This window comes from Sorex fumeus, unplaced genomic scaffold (assembly GCF_029834395.1).
Source record: "Sorex fumeus unplaced genomic scaffold, SorFum_2.1 ptg000032l, whole genome shotgun sequence".
In the NCBI taxonomy this organism is placed as follows: Eukaryota; Metazoa; Chordata; class Mammalia; order Eulipotyphla; family Soricidae; genus Sorex; species Sorex fumeus.
In genome coordinates, this window is record NW_026606089.1 from 6,912,755 (window position 1) to 6,923,947 (window position 11,193).

Here is an 11,193-nt window from a genome sequence, read left to right on the forward strand (position 1 = left end):
TGTTTGATCTATTGAGAAGTGACAAAGTAGTGTTGAAATCTCCACCTAGTACTGTTTTGCTATCAATGTCTTTTTTTAAGTCTATTAGAAGTTGTTTTTAAGTATTTTGCTGGTCTGTCATTGAGCATCTACATTGAGGAGGGTGAGTTCTTTCTGATGTACAGATCCCATGATCATGAAGAAATGACATTCACTGTCTCTTATAACCTTTAGCCTGAAGTCCATGTGGTCTGATACTAGTATGGCTACTCCAGCTTTGTGGAGGTGTTCTTTTCTTGAAGACTTGTTTTCCAGCCTTTTACTTTTAGCCCATGGTTGCTTTGATTGCTCATATATGTTTCTTGCAGGCATCAGAATGTTGGGTTCAGTTTTCTAATTCATCTTCCTATTCTGTGCCTCTGAATTGGCACATTTAGTCCATTGACATTGAGAGAGATTGTTGTTATGGGGATTTGTGCTCTCTTTATGTAGAATTTTTGTACTTGTGGGGATTGCCTTAGCTTAAAGTAGTCGTGTTAGTTCTTCTTGCAACAAAAATATGGAACTCTTTACAAGTTTGCATGTCATCTCTGTGCAAGACCATGAAAATCTCTGTATCATTTCAATTTTAGTATATCTGTAACCAAACCTAGTAGGAGTTATTTTTTCTCTTCTGATTACTTTGAGTGTTGTCCTTACTTACCCTATGGCAGACATTAGTACATAATCAAGGAAAGTATTTCAAATCAGCTTGATAGATTTAGAATTTTAATGTCCCAGAAAGACAAATATGTTTTTACCATATTATCTTTTACCATAATCAAGGCATCAGTTTTACAAAATAATTCTTTTGGAAGATGTTATATGAGTCCTGTTTAATGCACTTCCCTGAAACCTTCATTAAGACCATTAAACTAGAGCCTTTTGCTGTTCTCACCTCAGTCCCGTGTACATCTCCAGGAAAAGGTGAATGGTGTTGTCTGCACTTTGACCACCTTGAAAGTAAGTAGGATTTTTCTCCTGAAGGAAAAGGTGAGGAGCATATTGATGATTTCATTCCACATTATTATAAGTTCAACTTGAACGGAAGTTGAGACTCATGAGGCTCCTGTAAAGGACAGAAAAAAGGGTCTCAGTGAAGTTTAATGGCCAACACACATTAACAACACAGATGACTCAAAGCAGCCTGTGTGCATCTTTGTGTATAGTGAGTTTCATATCTAATGATAGTGATTCTCAGTCATGACACACAGGCAAAACACACCTATAATTAAAAATCTAGTTTTCTGAGCAGAGTGGTGTTTCTTAGGTGATTGAACAAGTGTGTAGTAATTTATTACTAAGCACATACGTAGTTTGAATGATGTGTACTTTTTGATCTAAAATTAATTCCAAATATGTCTAAAATGACAGTCTCCTGACCCCGCACCTGACTTTCTTCACCAGGGTCCCTTGGAGGGTGTGTGTTGAGTTTCCCTCACCGCGCCGAGCAGAGCCCCGACACCTGAAGACCTCTGCAACCAGCCATAGGTACGCTTTAGACCACTCTCCCCAAGCTTGAAGGAGCCTCATGCATGAACGAATCTGACAGAGGAACCCAGGTGTGTGCAACCGGGGGATGAGATCTCCAAGGCTGCTCAGATCAAGACTGGGCCCCCTCCAACCAGATCCTCCATCTACTAGTAGCTAAGTGTTACAACCACGAACTGCCCCTGGAGCCATGTAATCCCATCAATGGCCAAGATACAGAGACTGGATTTTGTTGATAAGACAACAACAATTATTGTCCAGTTCTTACTCTGAGAGAACCTGGTAGGCATCTGCGAGTATCTTGCCCTTGTGTTTACCAGTCATTTACACTTCTTTCAATACATTTTATATATGATCATGGTTTATGCTTATTTTTACTATTGAAGTATAATAGCTAAATACTGATTTATTTCACAGCACTAATTTATTAAAAACATTCATCCTTGGCCTATCATAGTAATTGCCAGTATTTGTTGGTTTTGCTTGATTTTGATTACTTAAATTGGTTTTGGTCCTTTTCATTCAGATTGTAAAATTTTGAGACAAATGAGCATATGTTTTTCTTTATCTTCTACAGTTTTAAACTGAGAACAACTGTTTGTTTTGTACAAATAAGATACCTGTGCATTTACTAATTCTTCTAATTTTATTTACATTTTAACACATCTGGATTCATCTACAACTTATCCTAGTAAGTGTTGTCATATTGAAAGAAACCACCATTTTATTCAATCATAGCACTGTAGCACTGTCCTCCCGCGGTTCATCCATTTGCTCGAGCGGGAACCAGTAACATCTTACAACAAATTGTGAGACTTGTTGTCACTGGCTTTGGCCTATCGAATACGTCATGGGTAGCTTGCCAGGCTCTTGCTATGTGGACGAGATATTCTGGGTAGCTTGCCGGGCAGAGGAATCGGAATCAGGGTTGGCCTCCTGCAAGGCAAATGCCCAACCCACCGTGCTGTAAACGTTATCTAAAATATACTAGTAATAACAAATGTTGTTTCATTAACAGTGCAATATAAACAATTATTTAGTAATTTTCTTGATTTGTTAATGAAATAGCTAAGCTCTTCAGTATCATGGGAGTATTTTTCTAACACAAGAGTCTGACGAAGGTGAAACTGTTATAACCGTCTTGTAGAATTCCATCTCCCTAGCCTGATTCATTCTACCCCACTCTCTATCCAATCCGGTCTTCTTCTTGGGATTCTGACCTCCTGATTGGCTAGCCTCTACCTTTCACCTGCCTACTTTATGACATCATTCTCCCACCAAACCAACCACCAACTGGTAGAATCTTGGGGGTCCCATGTAGTAGTTTGTAAACAAATTTGAATCAGCATGGCAAGTGACGAGTGACCAATGACCAATCACCAGTGAGCAGTCGTTTGTACTGAACACTTGTGGTCTTAAGCAGCTGCAGTGTTCAGACATACTCTCGTACCGTCTCCTCTTCTCGTCTACCTTTCATCGGTATTTCCTCTTCTCTGATCATGTCAGGTAAGGAATAATACTTTTCAAAGCTTTTCATTAGATTTGTCATCCCTAAACTTAGCAGTCAAGGAAAACCAGCACGTAGTAATGAAAGAATGTATTCAAGTAGAATTTTATAAGCCTCATTTTAGCTTGACTTTGACATTTGCTGTGTGATTTTAGACATTGGCTTACTTTCTCTCACATACAAAGTGTTTTTCCTCATTGATTACATTATATTTTAGACATACTTAGGAGCTCAAATACACACACATACATAAATACATATATATATATATATATGAGTGTTGATTCTCTGTGTTTTATTTTCCTTTTAATAGTGAACTTTACATGATATCCATTGAAAACAAGTAAATAAGAGACAGTATTTTTACAGAAACAAAATATAGATGCTGTGGAAAACTGTTAATATATCCTAGTATGTGTTCGCTGTAATGGTCTCTCCACTTGTATTCATACTTCAGTATTTTAAATATAGTGATATTACAAAGTAATAATCATTGATCTTTGAGATTTGATTTTAGCCAGGTAATAAGAAAATATGGGGCATGAGTAAGGTGTGGAGTGCTGAGGGTAGGGAGGCAAGCCCTCAAAGGTAAGAAAGTTTGGGATCACTTTCATCAAACATTGACCAATCGAAACCTAGACATTATGAGGGAGAAATAAATAGGAAAGAAAGAACGAACGAAAGAAAGAAAGAAAGAAAGAAAGAAAGAAAGAAGGAAAGAAACAAAGAAAGAAAGAAAGAAAGAAAGAAAGAAAGAAAGAAAGAAAGAAAGAAAGAAAGAAAGAAAAGGGACGTCGATTATCAAGGAAGGGGAAAATGTTTGTTCAGAATGTTGAAGAGAACCAAAGATTTAAAATAAAAAAAGAAAGGTACCAGTAGGAAAAGCAGATTATCAGAAAGCCATCCTTGCTGGCATTTTTCCTTATTATCTCTTAGAACATAGTACTTGGTTCTTGACAATTTGAGTATAAACACGCTTCAGAAATGATGCTTCCCATAAATAGCTAATAGTGCTTATCTAGGGCGGTGGAAGACACATAATCTTCAATGTTTTTATTACGTTACGGTTTTAAGTACATGTACGCGCTGGCTGTTAAAATTAAAAATTGGTATATTCTAACTTGAATAAGGAGATTTGATTCATTTGTGTGGTAAGTAGGTTCCAGGTTAAAGCGGCTTCTCATCTTTACAAATATTATTTCATGTGATTTTTTCTTCCTAACATGAAAGTATTTTGATAATAGTCAACTTCTGTTTTAAATCCTAAGAGGAAAAAGAAAAATCAAGTCTCACAGGTCTAATTACACATTTTTGTCATATTTGTGAATTAAGATTTTTCCTACATTAAAGATATTTTATTGGATTTTGGTGCTCATTTATTAAACATTGAGAAGAACATTTTCCTGGTTGATAAATATAATTCTAATCTAGGGGTTGAAAGTAAATTTGCAAATTTTTTATCACTTTTTAAATGGTCTTTTCTGTGTCTTGTGTGATCAAGAGAAATCCTATGCTATGTTTAACACGTGTTGTTTGCTGGTTAATATTCAAAGGTACTGATGAGAATAAATTTTTGTACCTTCGAAATTTCTTTCTGTAATTTACTCATTTAAAACATTTCTTGTCTATGAAATACAATCACGCTTACTCCTATTTTCTTTTTGTTATGTAGTTACTGGTAAATCCTTTCTCTTTAATGGACTGGTAAAGTGTGCACTCAAAAATCACCTTCTATTCCATTTTTTGGCTAACAGTTTTTTGTAAAATAGAATACTGTCTACATATTGTATATGTGGAAAAATTTATTAATAACCTCATTGTACTGTTTTATTTGGTTTTGTTTGGGATCACATCCACTGTTATTCAAGGCCTACTTTTTGGTCTGCTCTCCATAACTTACTGTACTATGCTGCTTGCTAAAGAGTCCAGATTTCATTAATATCTTTATTCTTTTTCAGTTATGTGATACAGATTTTTCATGATGTTTTCTTTACCCTTCCTCCTATGTAAATCACATGAAATAGAAAAATTATATTCATGTATGAATTATTTTTCTTAGAATTATTAGTAACTACATTTTAGACAAACAATTTAAGACACAGAGTTTAAATAAAGTTTTCCTTCCAAAAACATTTCTTTGAAAAAACTCAAGTTGTCATTTTTGAAATGGATCAAAAATGAGGGTAAACTTCAATACATCCACAAGAGTAAGTCGTATGTGAACCGCAAGTAACAGGTACTCATCGCACAAGTCAAATGGAAACCTGATGATTAAAATGGTAATAGTTGTAAAGACCCCAAATGCCTAAATTAATGTAAGGTATCTTTCTTCTGGTTTCTGGACTTGTGGTGAGCATGCAGGGTCCTGGCCAAAAGTCCACATGCTTTAGGATGTGTAACATGGAAATTCAAAAGGCACTGAGAGAGATAGTACTGGAGGGCATAAGGCACTTGTTTTGTACACAGCCAAACCAAATAAATCTCTGTCAGGGCATACACTCTCCCGAATGTTCTAAGGGGTCACTCCAGAGTGTAGAGCCAGGAAGAAACCAAGATCACTGTCAGTTATTGGTCCAAACTCTACACCACCACACGACCCGTCCAATAAATATTATTGGAATATAGGAAATCTCTTTGCCATCTCTGGGCTTCAGGTTTCTTCTTGTCCCGAGAATGTTTCCCATTCTCTTAGACTTCCTAGTTTGAAAAAGCTTCCATTCTAGGAAATAGCATAGGAGTCAATAGGAGAGCAAGCTAAGGAGAAATTATCTGTAAGCAAGAAATCCAGGTACAGACACTATCACCTGGTTCTTCTACAGTTCTGTGTTCACTTTGGGAGCACGATACCAAATACACAAAGTGCCAAAAGGTTCCAGGCTTTGAATCACCCCAAGTTGTTGGAATTTTGGAAACTCAGTTGACTGTTGGTACTAGAAGCATCTCGATGGCTTACATTTTAAGTTCATATTGTTCCTCTCAGTGTTGAAGGAGATTATTAGTCTCACAGATTTTTTTCATCACCCTCTTGTTCCTTACAGAAAATTTTCAAAATCCATCTGTATTGGGAACTGCACATACTCTGCAGCTTTCCCTTCCCATGGTGAATGATTCAGCTTCCCGAACAGGAAGTGTCTGCAACTACTCCAGAGTATCTGCTCCAGCTGGTAGTTCTGCTTGGCTCCTGCCCTCAGCCTCTGGCACATCTTTCCAACCACTGATGGGTAGTGCCTATCTTTACCAACATTTCAGCACAACAATGCTCTCTGGAGTGTTTCACCAGAGTCATATATCCACCTCAGCTGCTTCCTACCTGAGTGTTTTGGAATGGGATATTGCAGGAAGTGCTGAAGAGATGTCTTCCATGGGAGACTTTTTTGTGACTATTCTTGACCAAGACACCACTGTCTCTTCCATATCTATGGCAGCTCGCTATGAGAAAATCCTAGATACCAACAACACGGTGTCTGTGTACCCATCACTTTCTGCCAGTCTTGTGGAGAGAACACCACTTCTGGTTCCACATCAGAGTCCAAGCCTGTCACTTCCCTACCAGGAAGGAAGCCAGGTATATTACTATCATACAGGCAATCTGGGAACTCTCCTTTCCTTTCTGCAGTTCTATGACTCCATTTCATACACAGGGCTAAATGGCTCTGCCCCCAAGCTTACAGCAACTCATCGCGAGAGATGGTTATGGTTCTCAAGGAGGTCCAGCCCGCAAATAAGCAAATACCAGACTCCTACTCTGGAATCGACTTCTCTCTGTCTGCTCAACCTATCACAGAATCGAGTTATCAAGGTGAGGAGAGAAGAGAAAGAAAATTCAAAAATTGGGGTCAAATAAGAGGAAAACTGTCCGTAGAGAGGTGGTATTCATATACACTGAGATTTTTAAATTAAAAAAAACTCAGTTCATGTTTACTCCCCTCACTCATTTTACAGCATGTTATTTTCACACTCATATAAGAGCTCCTAATGGAGATTGGAAGTTATGATAGTATAATGGACATCTAAGTTTCTTATAATGAAATGTCAGGAGCAGAGAAAAGAATGCCACATTTTTTCCCTTGTTATTTCATTTTTTTAATTTTTATTAGTTAAACGTCTTGAGGGACAGTTGTAGACTTACAAATTATTGTGATTCGATTTCATTTATACAATGATGGAGTACCTATCCCTCCAGCAGTGCTCATTCTCCAGCACCACGGTTCCCAGTATTCCTCCCACGACCCATACCTCCCCATCCCACTCAGCCTCTGTGGCAGGAAATGCTACATTTTTTCACTGTTCTATGTCAGCAGGCCTCAAGAATTACCACACTAAAAGTAAAATACATTTCTTAAACTAGTGTTTTGTTATTTTCTTAAGAAGTTTCATAACTCTAATTGTAATGGTACCAGTTTAACTTTCCCTTCCATAAATGAACAGCAAGGTTCTGAATACACTTGTGGTTCAGAGATTCTGACTCAAATCATGAAACCTAGAATCTGTACCTCAGCACAAATATCATGCTGAATTAGTGCTTCATTCATACTCTTATTCTATGATATTAACGCCCTTTTATTTTTCCATGAAAGTGAATAAATTGACAGTAAAATACATTACAAAGCTAAGCTCTATATGCACTTATTAGTTTGTAAAAGTAAAGTAAAGGCCCTCCCGTTGATCATCAATTTGCTCGAGCGGGCCCAGTAACATCTCCATTGGAGACTTTGTTTTTACTGTGTCTGGCATATCAAATACTCTCGGCAGCTTGCTGGGCTCTCCGAGAGGGGCAGAGGAATCGAACTCGGGTCGGCCATGTTGGCTGCGTGCAAGGCAAATGCCCTACCCACTGTGCTATCGCTCCAGCGGTATTAGTTTGAAAATCTATAATTACTTAAAAAAAAAAAAACTTTTGTTTGTAGGACGTTGAATCTGTGTCATAGACCGAAGTGCTCAGGGATTACTCCTGGATCTGTGCTGGGGATCACTGCTGAAGATGCTTAGGAGATCATAGGTGATGCGAAAGATCAAACTGAGGTCAGGTGTGCGCAGGGCCATTGCCTTAACAAATGTACTATCACTCTTCCCAAGTCTCTTATTTTTCAAGTTAGTTTACACAGAAATTCTTACAAATACAAAGAAAACTAAAAAACAAGAGCACTACATGACAAACAGTAAGAACTACAACATTTACCTCCAATCTTCGAGCACAGGACTTGTCCATTATCTGTAGAATACCCAGTAACAATCCACTGCCTATTGCTGGTAGGTGCACAATTGTTGCACCACTAGTTTTGTGGACCGAATATCTCATTTCGCAGACACTGATTTCTTCCTTGGTTCCTTTTTAGTGATGAATTTCCTGGGGATGGAGACTTCCCTGATATCACAACCTTAAGGTAAGACATTTGGTCTGACACAAATTTCCGAATTGCCCCCATGTTTCAGTAGCAGGATTCAAAGACCTGTGAGTAATCCACCACCAGAGTTTCGGGAAGTTCCCATAATATCTCCAGCCAAAGTAACCTGGCGCTGACCCCAACTCCAACTCAGGAACAAAAAGTTAAGAATTTTGATCAGATGAAAACTGGGCTTTCAAAACCTCTCGAGACCTACCAGATCCCCGTAGACCTAGAACAATGCAAAGACCTGCAGGTAATGAACACCACTGACACCATCACTCTGAAGCAGGTGCAAGAAAATTCAAGTGGCACCAAGGGGGCCTCCGATGCAGAAAGGAAGAACAAAAAGGAGGCTTCTGAAACTCTTGAGGGAGAAGCCAAGGCCAAAATCCAGCCAAAAGTCCAAGAATGCTTGCTAGGGGACGGGGGGATTGTTCGTAATGCTGCAGTCAGTGATAGGTGTCCTTTGACCATGGCCAAAACTAACAGGAAACCTCACAAAGCTGCCTCCAGCAGGATCAGCAAGAAAAAGAGGCATGAGCAGCAGAAGACAAAAAACACCAGAGAAAAGTCTAAGAAAGCTAATGAGTGTAAGCAGCCAGGGAACAAATTCAAGGCAGAAGAAAAGTCCACCATTGGCAAGATGAAATGCAAGAAAAGTCAACCTGAGTTTTTCCAAGAGACCATTGAAAAGCCCCGCCGCTACCTAGGCGTATACATGCTGGATTCGGTCCAAGTGTTTCATGCTTTGGGGAAGAAGAGTGATCCAAAACCTGGAATCTCTTCCTCCCAGGTCCTGAGTACCTCAAAAGAAGCCTAAAGATGTCAAGCCATCCTCAGCTGTCAAGCCATGGCTAGGTGCTACAGGGGATGGAAAAGGCCTGAGAAAACTCAGGTCAAAGCACAGAAACCAAGTAGCCAAGCTGAAAAACGCTCATCTCCATCCAAGTCTGAGCTGCCACCTCGTGGGAGGTCAAATTGGTACCTTTGCCGTTTCTTACCATGGAGAGTCCCCAAGCTAGACCTGTTCCTCAGAGACGACAATCTGTGGACTCACATCGTCCTGCTGCAGCTTACCCTGCCAAGCCCGACTCTACCAATGCAGCTCAGCCAACTACTGCCAATTCTTCCCGGTCAAACACTCCATTTTTGTCGTTTCTCCCAAACTTGCTCAGTCCATTTCAACCAACCCATTTCGACCAGGTTTGCAGAACCCTACTAGCTGGCCTATTCGTCACCCCACAGCTTCTAGACCTCCTCAATATAACAGCAGCTGGCATTTCCCTCAAGCTGGAACCTCCTCCTGTCTTTATGGACAAGAGGCAGTTGCCAACCAAACGTCAGAATCAGTTTCTCCTCCAAGACTTCCGTTTCCAACTGATTCCATGGAGAAAGCCCAATGTTCCCGAGCCAGTCATGTCAAAGCCCATCACCAAAGAGCAGAGACCAGAGCGTGAGGCTATGAAAAGGAATGCTCAGAAGGAGCGTGAGAACGCTGCCAAACACACATCTTTGGGTGAAAGTGCAGAACTTTATTGAGAGCGAAAAGTAGATGGATATCTCTTTCTACTATGGCTACGTAATGGGAGTAGCTGGAACGGTAGGTTCCACTTGAGGTACCAGATGGTTTTCCTAGGCAAACACTGACATGCCATACACATTTTATTTATTCTAATATATTTTTTCAAATTAAAGAGATGCATCATAGTTAATTGGTTGTTAATAAAAGTTATGAATTTTTAGATGCTGTCAACTGTGGTTGTTTTTGGGAGTGGCTGGAGGTTGAAGGATGGGATGGGAAAGAATGGGAAGTTAGAGACAGGAAAAAGGGTGAATAGACAAGACTCTACGAAATACAAACTTGGTCCAGGGTTATAAAGCCCATCAGATGAGAAATTGCATGGGTATGATGAAGAGTGGGGTAGGGTCAGAGGAAGATTATAGTCTACAGGGCTTTTGCTCTGCAAACAAGAAGGACTCAGTTCATTTCTTGCAGTCTTTTATGGTCCCCAGAGACCCACCAGATGTGAAACTTGAGCACAGAGCCAGAGATAAGAACATAGCACAATCAAGTATGCCCCATACCTGGTGTCCTCCACAAAAAAAAATTGGGAGAAATGGCACGATCTGCAGTGTTTGGTTAAAAGAATAATTTTTGAATAGGCTGAGGAAGGCAGATGAGTCTAAGATGACCAGAAGAAAAGTAAAAATTTTTCCATGGAGGCTGTGTTTACGCCTCATGGCCACTTTTGGAAAATAATCAAATTTGAGACACATCACTAAAAGGTTTTGGTGGTCTATCCATAAATGATGGCTGGGGGATTCGAAATCATACACAGGGGAATAAACCTACCAGATGAGTGATCAATGCCCTCAGAGTCATTCAAGGATGACTCTTAACAGGGACAAAACCAAGAGAACAATTGAAGCATGAAGCCTGAAGATCAGCTCCTGGGAGATGCAAAGATAAGTCACCATGTCCTCGGGGCCTCTGTTCAGCACCCCTAGCTGCAACATTTCACTTATTCCCAGCAATATTCAGAGTTGCTGTTACGTTGACACTTCACTAGCGTGTTTTCACAATGCGGTCCATTGCCTCTGTTAGTCTTTGGATTTGTAAACTCCCCAAGGTAGCCAAGCCAGTTATCAGGAAATTTCTGGTGGGGGGAGCTCAAATTATATTAGCTTGAGGGGCTGGTCCTTGGTCTTCCATGGTCCCTGGTTCCTGTAACCTGCTCTAAACATCGCTGTTAACTGCAGCTCACACAAGAACCAATGTTATAAATGGCT

The 11,193-nt window shown here is 39.6% G+C and overlaps 1 pseudogene; it reads right to left on the reverse strand.

The window, feature by feature from the left end:
- Window positions 1-532: 532 nt before the first annotated feature.
- LOC130025885 (uncharacterized) lies at window positions 533-632 on the reverse strand (annotated as a pseudogene).
- Between the last annotated feature and the right edge of the window lie 10,561 nt (window positions 633-11,193).